Source organism: Leptinotarsa decemlineata, unplaced genomic scaffold, assembly GCF_025532065.1.
Source record: "Leptinotarsa decemlineata unplaced genomic scaffold, Ldec_3_MD MMD2_P_RNA_scaffold_1, whole genome shotgun sequence".
NCBI classification, from domain to species: domain Eukaryota; kingdom Metazoa; phylum Arthropoda; class Insecta; order Coleoptera; family Chrysomelidae; genus Leptinotarsa; species Leptinotarsa decemlineata.
Window position 1 is genome coordinate 4,046,315 of NW_027412523.1, and position 17,576 is coordinate 4,063,890.

General features: G+C 36.4%; 1 protein-coding gene and 1 pseudogene across 2 annotated transcripts in view; one reads left to right on the forward strand and one right to left on the reverse strand.

The window, feature by feature from the left end:
• Nucleotides 1-17,576, forward strand: part of LOC111507811 (uncharacterized) — a 198,019-nt gene that overhangs the window by 165,018 nt on the left and 15,425 nt on the right. The window lies entirely within an intron of this gene.
• Nucleotides 16,110-17,157, reverse strand: LOC111507815 (RNA 3'-terminal phosphate cyclase pseudogene; annotated as a pseudogene).

Consider the following 17,576-nt stretch of genomic DNA (forward strand, 5'->3'; position numbering starts at 1 on the left):
TTTTGGTGATTATCTCGTTTCGCTATATTTAGTCTGTCTAGCATTCTAAAATCTCTCAACTATATTTTACTGACTTCTATTAACAATTGCTCGCAGAGTTTTTATCAGTCAAAAAAGACTAATTTGTCTAATCTTTGGCTTAGACTACCGAATTACGTGTAGGAATCATTTTAAAAAGTTTATATTCCCGAATTCCGAAGTTGTTTTGGTGATTATCTCGTTTCGCTATATTTAGTCTCTCTAGCATTCTAAAATCTCTCAACTATATTTTACTGACTTCTATTAACTATTGCTTGCAGAGTTTTCATCAGTCAAAAAGGATAATTCATCTAATATTTGGCTTAGACTACCGAATGACGTGTAGGAATCATTTTAAAAAGTTTATATTCGCGAATTCCGAAGTTTTTTTGGTGATTATCTCGTTTCGCTATATTTAGTCTCTCTAGCATTCTAAAATCTCTCAACTATATTTTACTGACTTCTATTAACTATTGCTCGCAGAGTTTTTATCAGCCAAAAAATACTAATTCGTCTAATCTCAACACCAAGAGCTTCTTAAAAAATTCTGACTCTCAATGACTATGCTACGAGGCATGGTGACTTATTTAGAAGTACAAAGTACCGTACGAAAGCAGACCCGTGTATAATGGAATACGATTTTTCAATCATCTCCCCAGTGATATCAAAAACGAAAAAAAATATTAATAAATTCAAAACAAGATTGAAAAAATATTCAGTGGAATCCTGCTTTTATGACATAAGTGAATATTTTACTAATTCATAATCTTTAAGTTGTTCATTGATTGTTTGCATGGAAGATATTTTCAAAGTAATATAATTATTTGATTATCGTATGTAACAGCCAAATGGAATAAATTCATTATTACGGTACCTTTTAACAAAATCCCGAAACACTCAAATTTGAATTATAAATGCTACCCCTACCTTCAACCCCCGTCTAATCGTTGCAATAAACTTGAAAGGGATAACATTTTTGAATAGAAAATGAAGAGACCTTGAAAATGATATATCACAAACCTATAAGTACTTCCCATTTAAAAAATTGCGAAGGGGTTGACGATAGGGGTGACATTTCTACGTTGAAGAATGTCAAATTATAATTTACATTTGACGTGTTTTGGTCTTGTTTTTAAATATGTACAGTAACTGAAATAATGAATTTATTCCATTTGGCTTTTACACACTGTATATGTATATCATGTGCATGATCTTAAAGGATGAATAAAGTTTATTATTATTATATTATTATTATTGAATTATTGTTCTATGACTCTAAAATCTCAAGAATGAATAAATATACAGTGTGTCAATTTGAAAACTTCCCACCCTCAATATCTCCCTTCCAGTACATAATATGAAAAAATGGTCAGACAGGTCAACTTTATTTGCAAGGGGGACACTCTGAATGAATATTTTCAACCCTCGGGGTTCAACCCCCTAGGAGGGGTGGATGTTACCCTCAGAATTTCAAATGGAAAGGGGGGTCAAGTGGCACATCATTTTGAAGGGCATTCAATTCTCTTGCCAATGATACCTTTTTCATTAGTTTTTGATGAGCAGTTTTTGAACAATAACGTTCCAAACGAACGGTGATTAGAAGTGAATAAGAATAAATGATTAAAACTCGCCCGCACTAGATGTTTGGTATTCAGGTTGGTATTCAAAACAAATGATTGTAATGGACTATTGGAAAAGGTGAGCATCGTACTAGGTAGCATCGTTCCAACCCTTGAGTAATATTCGAATTCGTGGATGTGAGAGGAATGTAGAACTACTTAGTTAACGAAATACGCATCGAGTGCAAACAAAAAATACTAAATTGCAAAAAACAAATTTCAACCATCTTGTTACGCTTTATCTGATAATATGTTCAAAATGTTGTCCATTCTGCTCTAAACAGTAATACAGTCTGTTTTCGAACTCCTCTCGAACATTTTGGAAAACTTCACCACTAATTGACCGGCATGCTGCTGTAATTCGTCCTTTGAGGTCATCCATATCAGTGGGCTGTGTTTTATAAACGACAGATTTGAGATATCCCCAAAGAAAAAAATCTAATGGAGTCAAATCCGGTGATCTCGGTGGCCACTCAATTGATCCCCTTCTGCCAATCCATCTCTCCCGGAATCGCTCGTTCAACCATTGTCGGACGGGGCGAAAATAATGAGGTGGCGCACCGTCCTGTTGGAAATGTAACAAATCTTCCTGCAACAGTAAATTACCGTGTGCATCAATTTGAGTTTCGAGCTCGTGAGTTATAAGTGGATCGATAGGTGCTTGAAGCATATCTAGGTACAGATCACCATTCAAGTTTTCTTCAAAAAATAAAGGTCCGATAATGGCATTTCCAAGAATACCAGCCCAAACATTAACTTTTTGTGGGTGTTGTGTATGTCCTTCTCGAAAATTGTGAGGGTTTTCGTCACTCCAATAGCGACAATTTTGCCTATTAACATTGCCATTCAGGAAAAATGAACATTCATCACTGAAACAGATATTGAACAGAAGATTAGGTAAAGCATTGATTCGAAGAGTCATGATTTCACAGAATTCTATTCTTCTGTCATAATCATCCTCATGGAGCTCGTGGAGAATCTGCATTTTATATGGATGAAATTTGTGCATTTTCAGTGCTTTCCTTACAGTCTCGTGTGACATTCCCGTCTGTTCTGCTACTGATCGTAAGGAGCTAGTCGGCTCTGCAGCAAATGTTCCCAACACCTCAATTTGAGCATCCTCATTCAGTACTCTGGGGTTATTCCTTTTTTTATTCTTCACCGAACCAGTTTCGGAAAACTTTGTCACCAAATCAAGCACATACCGGTGACTTATATTAAGATTTGGATTTCTTTCATTAAAAAGAGATGCCGCCCTTCGTGCGCACTTGCCCACCTCTCCATAAATAAAAATTATTTCAATTCGGTCTTGGATAGTGTAAACCATTCTTACAATTTATACACTTTCTAAGGTATCGCTGATCAGCTCAACAAATGAAACTGAAATGATAGTACTACCAAATGGCTTGAATGCGATGAACACCTTTTTTGCTCAAAAAACGATACTTTTTATAGCAGAAGTAACAAAAAAGGGATAAGAGTTTTAAATCCGATAATAAACCCAAATGAAAGTCACCGAAATCAGATAACTAATTAATGTAAATTTTTTGAGGCTTGTCTAATTTTACCCCTGATGGAAAGTTGAAAAGCTGACCCGTCATCACAAGTTTTACTTATAAGAGAGTCAATAAATTGTATTTCTTTGCATACTAACTTGATAACCAGGCATTTTAGTATAGGCCAATTCTAATTACTTCTATTAGTTTAGAACTACATTTTCGGATACTGCTGATCGGAAAATAATAAATGAGGGCACCGTCGGCAAGCGAATTGAATGCCCTTCAAAATGATGTGCCACTTGACCCCCCTTTCCATTTGAAATTCTGAGGGTAACATCCACCCCTCCTAGGGGGTTGAACCCCGAGGGTTGAAAATATTCATTCAGAGTGTCCCCCTTGCAAATAAATTTGACCTGTCTGACCATTTTTTCATATTATGTACTGGAAGGGAGATATTGAGGGTGGGAAGTTTTCAAATTGACACACTGTATACAGAAATAAATGAATATTTGTTTATATACAAAAGCTACTCAATTTTTTTTCTAACTGCATTGAAAATTTTCAATCTGTTTCCACAATTGTAAATCAATTGAGAGTTACAGGCATTGCTGTGACATCAAACGTTTCCCAAAGGTAGGAAGGGTGAACTGGGACAAATCCACTCCCGGCAAAGTAAATTACAATCGTCGGTGAATGAAACAACAGCGATTTTGCCACCCCTAACGACTCTTTTCCATTAAATCCGGCCAAAAACAAGCGTCGTATGTGAACCATTCACGCCCGATTCAACCCCTTGCAATCGCAACAGAAAACTCCGCCACCGTCTCTACAGTACGGTCGATAGATATTTACACATGCTTAAGTAATGAAAACAAAACGAAGTGGCTACTATTCCGAACAACGTAACCTTTCAAAGACTGAAAATCTATGAGCATTATACCTTTTTTAAGGTCTAGATTCGTAAGTTTGCTGTTATAAATATAATAATTAATTTCAGAGGAGAGTATTGTTGCTTCTATAGTTGGCCAAGAATGTTTAGATATGTTTTCTTAGACAAACCATATAAACTTCACTTCAACAACATTACACTGTCAATCGATAACGACACGTCACAATTTCCGAATTTGGACTTCGACTCACATCTCAAACATCAATTTCTCACGCGTAGAAAAAAAAAAGGATGCTATATAATAGTATTGATGACGTCAGTATTGAGGTCGAATGTGTAACGATTCGTTGCACCAAGTATATTCTCCGTCTCTTTTCGACGTCGATAATTAGTTGGGAATTCCTACGAGAAGAGGTTTGATTAAATTTGAGAAGAGCCGTTTGTCAGCCCCCTGCTGGTCAGCCGAGGAAGGCGATAGCCTCGTTCGTTTTATCTGCGACGGGCATCTCTAACATATGGGATCTTGATAATTGTCCCCGAGTGCGTGGATGAAATAAAATTAACCATCCCATCGCCAGAAGCTCAGTAACGACTATTGATGGCCTCTAAGTTAGCTCGTATCGCAGCTTAGCTAGATGATTTTCAAATTGTACGAGATAGTGTATATTCGTAGACATTTTTACAAACGTGTTTCGCAACACGTGTTTCGCCATACACATAATTCTACACATTAAATGCTATATATACCTTATTCTATAATTTGAAGTACCTGAATTTCCAAGTACCTGATTTTTGACCTAAGTTCGTAATGAATTTAATTACCAATATCTTCCCCAAAAAACTGCCCTTGCCATATTTTTGATGAGAAATCCGCCCCAGATACTTCTTGTGATCCGTCATCTTCAAGTAGTGATGTAGGTAGTCAAATAACAGTAAAAGCAAAAAAAAAATGGTAAATGATAGTGAGATGAAACTTTCCCTGACTTCCCTGCAAACAAACAGAACCGACAGAACAGTCGATATTGACCCAAAGGAGAAAGAGGAGATAATAAAAAACTGGCTTAGGAAGAAAGACCTTGAGAAAAGAAAAAAATATTTGGGGAAGGCTAAACTCGTAGAAGCTAAAGAGAAAGAGAAGGAGCAAATGTTAGAAAAAGAGAGAGGGAATTTCAAAAAATGGTTGACCAGAAAAAAACTTGAAGAAGAAAAAATTGAAAGAGAAAAAATGCGGAAGGAGGAGGAAAGGAAGATGAAAGAGGCTGAAAATGAAAAGAAAAAAAGAGTGAACGAGAATTCATACCAAGCATGGCTGAGGAAAAAGAAAAGAGCTCCTAAATCTTTAAATGTATTAACTCGTGACTTGTGGCTCTTGTCCAAAACTGTATATTGGCCAAACTGGAAGAACATTTTCCCAAAGAATTGAAGAGCATAGAAGTAGTTTTGTAAATAGAAAGACCAATTCCACATTTGCAAATTACCTTTTAGCAGAAGGACATGAGTTCAATCATGAATATAATGTGTTACATTTAGAAGAGAAGAGTTTGAAACTCAATACTCTAGAATGTTTAGAAATCAATAGATTCAGGAATTCGGGTAATTTACTGAATGATCAATTAGACTTAAATAACTCTCCGTTACTGTATATTTTTTCAAATGTGGAAGATGGAACATAAGCTCAAGTAATTAAATTCATTACAAACTTAGGTAAAAAATCAGGTACTTGAAATTCAGGTACTTCAAATTGTAGAATAAGGTATATGTAGCATATAATGTGTAGAATTGGTTATTAGGACACGCCCGACGAAGCCATTGTATGGCGAAACACGTGTTGCGTTTTTGTAAGACTGTCTAGTGAAAATCACACGTCTTCAAAAGGTCAAAGTTGATAATAGCCTGAGAGAAGCAATGAAAGCTAAAACAGGAGTACCACAGGGAACAGTTTTAGGTCCCATACTATTTCTTGTTTACATTAATAGTATATGTTCCATCAACAATTTTGGGGGTCATCTCATATCATATGCGGACGATACGTCACTCATATTCACAGGTAGTTAAAAACTAAATTTATTACATTCACCCTATTACAGAACGATCAACCTGGAAATAACATAATCCATATACATGACAGAGACTGTACTAATACAACAAATTGCAATTGTGCTGGAATACAAAAATTTGATCACCATATACCAGTCTTTAGCAGAATCTGTAATAAGATACTGTATTGCTGCCTGGGGTGGTACATTTAACAATTCTCTCAATACCCTCCAAATATCTCAAAATACAATGTTGAAAATATTATTCAAAAAACTTAAAATATACTCTACCGAATGTCTGTATAAGGAAACGCAGTTACTGAAAACAAGAAAACTCTATATCCACCAATGTTTAACTTGGGTGTACACAAACAAACAACTCACACTTCAATCAACAAACAAAGAAAAACAAATAAGATTCGTTACTAGTTCTTCCATAAACATACCAAAGAAAGTCACACACAGAGATGTATTTTCTATCGCGGTCCAAAATTATTCAATCTTCTGCCAGTTAACATAAGAAACAATTTCAATTCTCAATACATTCAAAAAATCAATCAAAACATTCATTATGTTCAATACCGAACTTCTCGATTTATTTGGCTAAACATAAACGATGTTCAGCAAGCTCTTCATCATTCCCAATGTTCATCAATTCTGTAAATTAATTAGTCGAAATGTGTGTATATAGATATAGATATAAGACAGTTATTTGCATATAATTGAATGCCCTGAGTGGTAGATGGAAAGCGTAACACAAGTACTTTAGTTACTTAGGTGCATCTATCTTCACACTGAGGGTAATAAAACTATATATATATATATATATATATATATATATATATATATATATATATATATATATATATATATATATATATATATATATATATATATATATATATATATATATTATATATATATATATATATATATATATATAAACTTTAAAAACTGTAAAAATAATGACCTATAAATAAATCTTGAATCTTGAAATCGTTTAGAATACGTTTGTATGGACTTTTGATGTTCAATAATGAATTATTGATCCCGTCAGGGCAATTGACTCTACAAACCAAGATCGGGGGTTCAGTCGTTTTATCTGAAGGATATCAATACACACAGTATACCAGCATCATTTTTTATATACGCAAATTATACCTATTTGTCTGTCTGCATAAGGATAAACTCGCTCTAATGCGTCAATAGATTCCATAAATGCGAAGCGCTAATACACGAATTTCCAATTTGAGTTTCAATTTTCAAATAACCATATTTCTTAAACCTGAAATTTATTATTTCAAGTGCGGATTTTTCCTACCTCACGAATATTTTAAGAAAAACATCTCTAGTGTTTGATGATTTCCAAAATATTCCTGACATTGAAAAACAATTATATTTTAAGTGTTATATCAACACATCAGATCCTCTCCAAACCACAAAGAAATACCCAACTCTCCGACCCAGTCCTATTTATTCTTATTGATGATATAATTCGACCCGAGCGAAGTCAAAAAAATGACGTTACTCGATCTCCCGTGGTTATATTCTCGCTGGCGTACATGCACGCACGAAATGACGAAATTAGAATCCTTTTCCCGAGGCCCATTGGGACTAGATTGCCTGGCGTGGGCGTACCAAATACGATAGGGTTATCCCTCATCCGCTGCCTCTCTTCGGTAATCTGTAATCTGTTCTCCGGAGACGTGTCACCGTCAACTGGTTAATACCGATATACCGTTCACGAGGGGAAAGGATTATTATTTGCGAGCCCCGGGCATAATCATTATTATTAATGTTTGTCGCCGTTGACTTTCGCGGTTCGAAATTGCTTGATCGCGGGGAGTTGTGGATTTGCGCGTGGTGGTTCAACTTTTTGTTACCTGACTTTTACAGATCATCGAATGAAAAGAAATCTTTGTTTTTTGTTAGGGGGAAATTGTCTTCCGTCGGAAGACAGACGAATCATTCTTGGTCACATTACTAGTAAGCCAACAGAACTCCACTAATTCTTTCCGTTATTGTTAGCAGAGCGGAAGGCCATTCATCGGTTTGTTTTGATCTGCAAAGTGATGCAGGAACATTAAAGTCGGTTTGGAGGCTTATAATTAACAATACTTCTCCTAGCTTATGTCTCACACGGTTTATCAAGGAATACGAATCTGTATCTGTAGAGTAGAGAGAGTGAGTGTAAGCCCATAGTACTCAGGCCACATGTGACCCATTGTACATCCTTCCGAGGAGTTTTCCAATTCTATCCGTGACCCTAGGAAAAATTGGAAAGCTATTGGGCAAACACGACATCGAAACAGTCTTCAAACCAACGAAGAAGATACAACAAAGCCTCAGGTCGGCTAAAGACAAAAGAAACCCATTATCAGCAGCAGGGGTCTATCACATACCGTGCACTTGTGGAAAGGTATATATTGGACCCACCGAACTATCCATGGGAACAAGACTGAAAGAGCATAAAAGGAACTGCAGACTAGGCCAAACAGACAAGTCAGCTGTGGCAGAACAAGCACTGAGTGAAGGAGACCACAGAATTTTGTTTGAGAACTCAGAACTAATTGCCCCCAACCAGGGATACCATAGCCGACTGGTACGGGAGGAAATAGAGATCCACAAACACCCGAATAATTTTAACAGAAAAGAAGAAGCGGTGAACCTCAATCAAATATGGAACCCCATTCTAAAGAATTCGAGAATAACGAACAGGACAACAGGCAGCAAGATTGTTAATGTTCCAGGTTCAAGTGCAGGTACGAATACAGGTACAAATTCAGGTACAAATACAACTGATTACCTGACAAGGCGTAAATACGTTTTACGAAGCCTAAAAGCCATGAAAGTCTAAACCATTTTGTCATCTGACTGTGTGTTCTGTTTTATTTGTATTTTGTAGGGTTTGTCAAACACAAACCTGGGTTCAATTGCATCACTGCTAGCCTGCAGCGAAGTTGCGCAGTAAGCGCTTTCCACCATAGGCTCACCCTCAATTGACTCATTCCTACTTTGAGGTTTACACCAACCATGCGCAATCGTACCATGGCCATTAACGCAACGTCCTTAACGTACAGGTCCAGAGGGGTCAAACCCGTAATTAATTCCATTGCCGCGGTTGGTGTTGGTCTCATGGCTCCAGTGATGTTTAAACAAGCCAGTCGCTGTATTTTGATATAATTTTTGGATAGCCGGTGCTTGTAGAACTTTCGGTCCCCATGCAATGGCTCCGTACGGTAACATAGTTCTTATTATTGCAGTGTAGATTCAGGTGACCACACGGACCCCATGCACGTCCCACTGTCCTCCTACATTGCTCATAAGCCACATATGCTCGTTTTGCTCTTCATAGACTTATGTGAAACGGTCTTCAATATCAGGCTATCGGATGAATCTTTGTCGGTTGTGAATGACAGAATTCATTATTACTGTAAATCGTCCCCTAAAAAATTAACGCTGGCCGCCGCTGGTCGTCGTAAATCAAGTGTGACTTGGCCAAGATCGCGCCAAATCGACTGGCGCTTCTTGAATTTTCTAGGTGTCAGGTCGCTTCGACAATAATTCTACCGGCTTCCCAAGACTTCCATTGGCATATATAAACACTACCCATTCGCAAATCGAGACGTCGAGTGGACAGTGCGGTGCGAAGTGTTCTAATAAGGCGATAGACATTAAAATATTAGTTTGAAGCTTCAGTTGAAGTGTTTGGTTGTATTGTTAGTGTCAATTATTGTCAAACCCTCAGGGAAAACGCAACATTATATATTTCGTTTGTCTTCAACGCCGATACACTTCCTGGCATTGTTCTCATCAATATTATATCCTGTGCCATATACTGCAGAGCAGCCCAATACATTAGACGGTTTTGGATCTAACTAAGCAATCCAGTAAAGTTAATTAACGATAACCTGGTGACGATTATGGAATGAAAATCAAACAATATTTTGGAGTTCAATGTCATCAAACTGCTGAAGATATAGGGTGCGGAAATGCCTGAAGTTGCTTCGTGCTGAGAATCAGTATCTTCAGTACTTCCCCATGGAACGAATTTTATTTCCTTTCATTTCCAATAGCATCTTATGATCGACATTGCGCACCATGTTCTGTAATCGAAGATACCTTGAAACTCTTTCAGTTTAAAAGTGAATCAATTCATCTATGTAGAGTTGGATTTTTTCCTCTTCCACTCTTCCATAAATATTCAGATGGTTCTAGAAATAATACAATCAGTAGGCTCTCTTACCACGTAATCTGGCCGAGTTGCCGGGGACCTTCAACCGCTCTTAGGATGAGATTCTCATCCAACGCGTTCAGTGCTGTAGTATCGCAGGATTCGACGGTTCCACGGGCGTCGGATTAGATATAATAAACGGTCGGAAATTGATATTGTGTTTAGTTCATTCGCTGTTGTTATTATTGTTTTTAGTTTTTGTAGTTAGTTATAAGTAAATTACCACAAAGTCTTCTATAGTATCCTTAAATTTCGTTTTTATATTAGCGCACGGCTATGATAAATCCGCACTTCGTTTTGAAATCATCGAGAACTTTGTGAATTCATGAATGAAATGAGTGGGAATGATCTACTATGATCTAACCAAAACCACAATGTGTGGTTGGCTTTTGTTGATGACTCCGCGCATTTGTGTTGTCAACCAAGTGTTACTCTCCATTGCATTTGTTTGGGCCGTACTGATGAGGGCTGGAGAGGCAAAAACGCATGTCCGAGGTTTGCATTTTATGATAGTGTTTTGTTCGTTTGAAACTTAAGGAGTTTGGTTCGTGTTGTATGAGAAGGGACAATTGAAAATTTCCTCTTCAAGATTGATCATTATCTCATACAAATTGAGGCGGATCCGACAAACTAGGTCACTTTAGAAAAACCGCAATAATGCGTTGCACTAATTATAGTTGAGTTCATTATTTTGCAGTGCCAATCAAGGCGTGAACATAAATACACACTCTCGGCGAAAGAGGTCATAGACTGCGTTTGTGCGTGCAGTAGATGGTGTTTTTGTAAAGATCTAATCAACGGCGTCTTTATAGCGATTAGGACGGGCGTCGACTTGACGCTTTTTTTCAGATTCATCGAAAGGTTCACCAAAAAATTCAGCTTTTATGTAAATGTCAATAGAGAAGTAATAAATCATAGAGAAAACTCTTCTTGAAAGATAGTTTGAGAAGAAATTGAAAATGAAACATCTTGAAATAAGTATATTAATAAATTGCTATTCGCTATTTGCAAGTTACGAAATGAATGTTTTAGACACACGATGTGAACATTGTCAAAAGACACCGTTTCGTAGCATGTTTTATAGATTTTTTCCACTGATATTCTCTAATAGCAAAAAAAATCAGTTCCGAAATTATATGGAAAAGTTTGACTTTATTATCAGTCGAAATGTCAAAATATTGAACACTAAAATTTTCACGGCCATATAATGTTTATAACGTGTGTGTGAAATTTAAAAGTTGGCAATGGAGATATATCGAAAATGAAATAGATAACGAGAAATGAGTGAATTCTGTATTTTGATAGAAATATGTGTTTCCTAATATTTAACACCAGATGGCCTTCCCTTTTTTCGGAAACTAGTGAAAACTCCTGCCAATGGCAACTTGATTCCTAAACTTCAATCAAAGAAGTGTGATAGTGTGATGGTAAAAACCTATCATCAAATACCATTATTAGATGTTTTCATTCAATGATACCAAAGCAATGAATCTAACAAAACAAATTCTAATTACTGGGAATGGTCTTGTTGAATCTTCTCACATCTAATGCAGGCGCCATCCTTCACCATTTTATTGTCCTATCAAATATTTTAATGTTATGGCATACATTTTCATCCTCACATCTACCAGTTGGTTGCATTCTATAGATTTCACTGTTTAAAAATCAATGGGCAACAAATCTGGTAAACGTGGAGGTCGATCTCACTGTAAATGATATACCAATTTCCAAATCTGCCACCCATGTCAAGTTTTTAAGAATGCGCATTGATGAACATCTCGATTAGAAAGAACATAGTCTAACTCTAACATTAGGGCTATATTCGCAGTGGTATCTTCTGAAAAATCTGGGAATATTTACAATTTTTATGTACTTCAATAAAAACGGAACGTTTACATATGTTCCCAAATGTTTTTTGCATAAACCAATAAAAATAGAAACAAAAGTTGTTTCAATATTGCTCCAGTAGAAACACATTAGCTTTATTCATTTTGGTCAACAATTTCCATCTTTTCAAGGCAAAATAAGGTATATTGTCAGGGGAATATCAATCAAGTTATTTCATTAATTTTTCATTTCGTGGACTGATGTATATGAAGAGTGTTGTTTAATATTCAACAAAGCATAACATCTACATAGAAACTTAAGCTCATTGCTGAAGTTTGGTAATGAATATAGACTTATATAGCATGTACTTTGAAAGTGTTACGTCCACTTTGGGTGAAAATACCAATTTTATTGAGGATTTATGACTTTAAAGGTGTGTATTACCAAATACGTGGCTTATCGAGATATTGGTTATATCAACATGCAGGTAGTTCCTTACTTTCGCTTCGAATTTAAGTTTAAATCGTTTCCATGATAGCACAATCCCTTTTAAGATTTGCTTTGATATTTTTACACTCCATCAATCCTCCATGAATTTAAAATAGGGCGACAAATCTTCCGAAACTCTTTCTTATGGCGGCTGATTTCGAGTTCGCGTATATGATGAAACAAGTTACAATATATCATGAATCCAACAAGGAGTATTTCGGGTATAGTCAAGTGACAAACGGGATCTGTTACCAGTTAGACATTCGGAATTTGGTACTGTATAGTAAGTTGTTGTTGAATAAATGAAGTGAATACAATGATGGTCAACTAAGAAGAGACAAAGCTTAGTACTTTTTTTAGTATTTATAACATTATAAGAAAGGAAAGGTGTCAACCCTCTCATCACATTTTCGATACTGAAGCTAAGCGTCTTCTGTCAATAATACAATCTTTTATGCAATATGATTGGCATAGATTTACTGACAACTCAAAACGAAGTTTGAAAAGTGCCCCAACTATGGTGAATAAATATGGTTCAACGCCTATTTAACTAAGTTGAAAGAAGAATAGTATACCACCAGCACAGCAAAGTGACCATACGTATATTTTATCTTGTGTTTATCTGTTAGTAAAGACAGATTTTCATTCATTGCAATCGAAGAATTATAAATTCCTGTTGCAAAGAAAACTGAAGTACTTCGAGGGCTTTAACTGGACTTTTACCAGAGAAAACCTACCGAATCTACAATCTGCAGAGTTCCTCCCAAGTCGATGTATGGACTATTCTAGGCGATTTTGTGATTTATGTAAATCTACATAGTCTATTATGTAATTTTTATACATCATGTAAATTTACACAAGACCCCAGGACGGGCCGGAAATTGGAATTTGTATGTAATTTGTTGTATATTGTTCGAATTTTGGTGGTGCCCATGGCATTTTCGTACGATCTGTCATCGTCGTTTGGCCTGATCCATTCCAGTGAAACTTTAATTGGACGATTTTTTTCAGTGACTATAAACGATGGATTACGAGCTGAAATGTAGAGAAGCGCTTGGGAAGAATAGAGCATGAATGTCAAAACACCTGTTAACTAGAAAATGTAAGGAGAAAACAGGAATGGAATCCCATGTCAGTTTACTTTTAAAGTTGTTCTTACTGATGATAACTCAAAAATACCGTGCCAGAAATAGCACGTCGCACAGTTTCGACTTCTGAGGGTTGCCTTTTGTAGAGGGGCTACAGCTGATTACCAGAAAAAAAGATATGTGAAAGCTATTTTCCGGGATTTTTGTACGTGTTCTGCATTTATTTATGTCTGACGTTTCGTTTACTACTGCGGTAAACATTGTCAAAAGCGATGTGGTAACGGTCGTAGTACTTCCCTTTCTGAACGCTTCAACAAGATGCTTGTACTCGACTCTGATGGTATTATATTATTATTAGTGGACGTGGCTTGGTTTCTATCAATTGGATTATCTGACCTCTGAAGACAGGTAGCCAGATTTTATTGATGTTTACTGCCTCTTCTTTTCTATTGAAATTATACCTCGGTTCTTGATCTGTTGACTCTCTATATACCTACTTTCGAATAGTAATTTTGATTTTTATCGAATATTACCGTATTTTCGAATGAGATAATAAATTTTATCAGATTATTCAATAAAGGCAACGGTTTGCCTCCAAAATGAAATATTCTATTCGTTTTCCCAATAATGGTATAAAGCGTTCAACTATAATTTCCCGTATTTCATAAGTGTAGTGATACACTTGGTATCGTACGTTAAAATGCAAGACCCTCGCATTCTCTTGGGTCACACAAATTGTCAAAGACTTTTGAAAGTTGCGTATAGAGGGCTGTAGCTTTAGTAAAATTTTAGCGATTGATAGTTTTTTTTTTCGAGGGCGATTTTCACGATTTGACATTGGATTTTGCCACCGGACTATATGTCTCACTGAAATTATATTCTTGGTGCGACTCTCACTTTGTAGTCGTGGAGATTACCGTGCGCAGCCGTAGGGTGTGCCACAGATAGGGACGCTAATACGTGACAGAAAGTGATGGAGAACACGGTTTAAAAGACCGTCGGTTTTCTGGTAAAGCGTTGACGCGTGATATAAATCAAAGGTGCTCCGTAAGAGAGTCCGACCGATTTAAAAATAAAACCCTCTCGATTTTATCTGCTTTTTATACACCGCAGAGTTTGGGGATATAGTCACTTCGGGTTGACTCGACAGAGGAATTTTTTACGGGCTGATAGCGTTAAATTGTTTTCTCGGAGCGATAGCTTTGATTTCCGGGGAGAAAATTCGGCAGGGATTTTTTACTGAAAAACTGAACGGAGAGGATATATTGCAAAGTTGATCATGCAGTCGAGACGTCTATCGGAGATAGTAGAACTAAGTCAAACGGCAAAACAAAAACAAAGCCTGTCTGTGGTATCTTTTACAAACGCATATAATACAATTTTTAAAGAATAGTAAACCCCACAATAAATATGAATATGTGTTTCACAGTTAGCTGTTCCTGTTGCTAATATGTAGTTATTCATGTATTTGTATTTTGTTTCCTTCGTTTACAGCAGAGGTTCTCAAACTTACTTTGTTTACCGCCCGTTTATTTTCTAGCGCCCCCCTTTTTTTTTACTTTACTACATCTTAAGAATCACAATCGCAGTCATTATGTTGATAATTAAATTGTGTGTCATGTGAAAATAAGACTTTCTGATGAGGTTAATGTGAAACACCATTTTCTTATAGTTGGAAAACTTTTATTCATGTTATTAAAACAAACATTTCAATTTGAATTTTAAAACTAATCTAATGTGGAGGATGAATTTGATGATTTTTAACAAGTTTGTTAATATCAGGCTCGAATTTACTCAAAAACAGCCGTAAGTCACCGCGTACGATAATCTGCAACCGATTTCTCTTTTTAGTTAGCAACGTTGCCACAGCACTAAATCCACGTTCACACAAATACGATGATGGGAATGCTATCAAAAATCGTTGAACGATGGACCACAATCCAGGGTACAATTGCGGGATTGGCTTTTGTAGCCAAAATTCTTGGTATCCATTTTTAAATTTTATTTTTATTTCCTCGTTCGTTATCAGTTCTACGAGTTGTTCTTCCAGCTGGGATGATCCTACTGTGTTGATATTTGAAAAAGGTTCCAACACCCAGTCCGGCATTTCCAATTTTTAAATATCCTGCAATCGGTCTGCGAAATCACTGTGAAGGTTCTCCAAATGTTGGCAGTAAACAAGCAAGTCGTCGTTGTTGAATGATCTGCTGTCAAATCAGGGAAATTGCGAAACTCACGTCTGCTGATATTATTCTTGTATAAAAGCAATTTGGCTACAAAAGCATCAATGACATTTTTTGTGTTAATCAAATTCAAGTCGTCACCTTGAAGTTGGAGATTTTTTTTTGTATATAATTTAAATTTATTATAAATAAGCATTCAATATTAATTTGCGCAATTTCCATCCTAGCTACGAGCCACTGCGTTCAACTATATGGGTGAAGTTGTCAGCTGGTGTAACTTTGATTCTCACATCAATCAATGCTTCCACCACGAATATGGCTGTGGTAGTATGAGTTATAATTTGGCCAACTCATCCTTGACTTCCCTTTAGATAAAGCCGTCCAAATAATGATTTGATCTTGACTGTGTTCATCTACGCTACCACCCTCTTCAAACTGTTTGATCAACTCTTCAGCAGCTCTTCTACCAGTCTCTTCAACTTTTTCATTTCTTCTGCCAAGTGCAGATGATCCTAAAACACATTTTGTATCTGTTTCGGCAATCAACAAAATTCCTGAAGCGGATTCTGGTGCTATGCTTCTATCTTAATACCTTTCAATTCGAACATCACCAAAACTTCTCAGTTTGCTTCCTGCACTATCAGCCATTTGATGTGACAGTCTCTCAGGAAGAGTTCCCGCAACAAAACTCTATCCATAAATAGAATTTATATTACCTCGATCAATAAGTTCAACAGGATACACATTTTCTATGGAATTTACTTTCACATTAACTTCGCCATTGCCTTTGGAAAAATATCCTCGCCTCACCAAGTCAAAATCAAAAGTGGCACCGAATTTTTCCATTATAGGTTTAAAAACTTCTGTGGTGTAGTCAATTTGTGCATTCGTTCCACCTCGTAGACTGAGACTTGTTGAAAATTCTGCCAAGAAACAACAAGTTAGTGCTACTTGTAGAAGAAGGCTTACGCTACCTGCAGTTTTAACCTGTGCAGGGAAATTACCGCCTTTAATTTCTCCTGGATAAAATTCTACCCCTGTAGAACCTAGTGATGCACCTTTAACATTGGCAGAGCATATATCTCTAAGTTATTCAACACCTTTTAAATGTTGTTCCATTAGTCCAGGTTTTTTTCGCCCCCCTCTTATATTAAAAATACGAACAGGATTTTTTTTGAGTGCACGTATTGTTAATGCAATTCTCAGAATTTGTCCACCACCTTCCAAAAGAGAACCATCTATTTCGATATGATTTTTAGACATTATGGGCTAAATTATAAATTTGACATAAAATTGACATCATTAAATAACTTATACAGGTCTGTCAAGTACGCAATATCAGTATTTTAAGTGATGAGGTTGTCGTGCAATTCTGTCTTTGTTTTCCAAGAACTCTATCACAGAGCCAAATAGATTGTAAAATCGAGTCAGATAGTTACCTTCTTGATAACCAACGCACTTCTGTGTGGAATAGCAATCGGTTAAAATCTTCACCATTAGCAACACAAAGCTGATTGAATAATCTGTCATTTAAAAAGTTGTTTTGGATTTTATTGACTACTTTGATGATATATTGCAATGATTGAGAGAGGCGCTCACTCAAATTTTTCGCAACCAAATGTTGCTTATGAATAACTCAATGTACAGCGAGCACGTCGGACAGGAAATAGTTACTGTCCAGTCCCCAAATGACG